Genomic DNA, 311 nt, shown 5'->3' with positions numbered 1-311 from the left:
GCATATATATGTACATGTATGTATATACGTTCATCCACACATCCACATGTACATATAGATACATAACTGGGTACATGACGCAGCAAAAGAACAAGGACAAAAATGGTAAACAAGCAGGCCACATAGAAACATCCCCTTCATCAGCTGCCACCATTAAAGCTCCGGCGTTTCGAAGAATTAAATGCATTCATCATCATCATCATCATTTAACGTCCGTTTTCCATGCTGGCATGGGTTGGACGGTTTGACTGAGGTCTGGAGAGACAGCTGCTGCACCAGGCTCCAATCTGATCTGGCAATGTTTCTACAGT

At 43.1% G+C, this 311-nt stretch overlaps 1 protein-coding gene across 1 annotated transcript in view; it reads right to left on the bottom strand.

The window, feature by feature from the left end:
* Positions 1–311, bottom strand: part of LOC106877697 (protocadherin-23) — a 111,859-nt gene that overhangs the window by 1,378 nt on the left and 110,170 nt on the right. The gene's annotated exons all lie outside the window — the stretch shown is intronic.

The sequence above is a fragment of the Octopus bimaculoides genome, chromosome 22 (assembly GCF_001194135.2).
Source record: "Octopus bimaculoides isolate UCB-OBI-ISO-001 chromosome 22, ASM119413v2, whole genome shotgun sequence".
NCBI lineage: Eukaryota > Metazoa > Mollusca > Cephalopoda > Octopoda > Octopodidae > Octopus > Octopus bimaculoides.
This window is presented reverse-complemented; position numbering and strand designations above follow the sequence as displayed.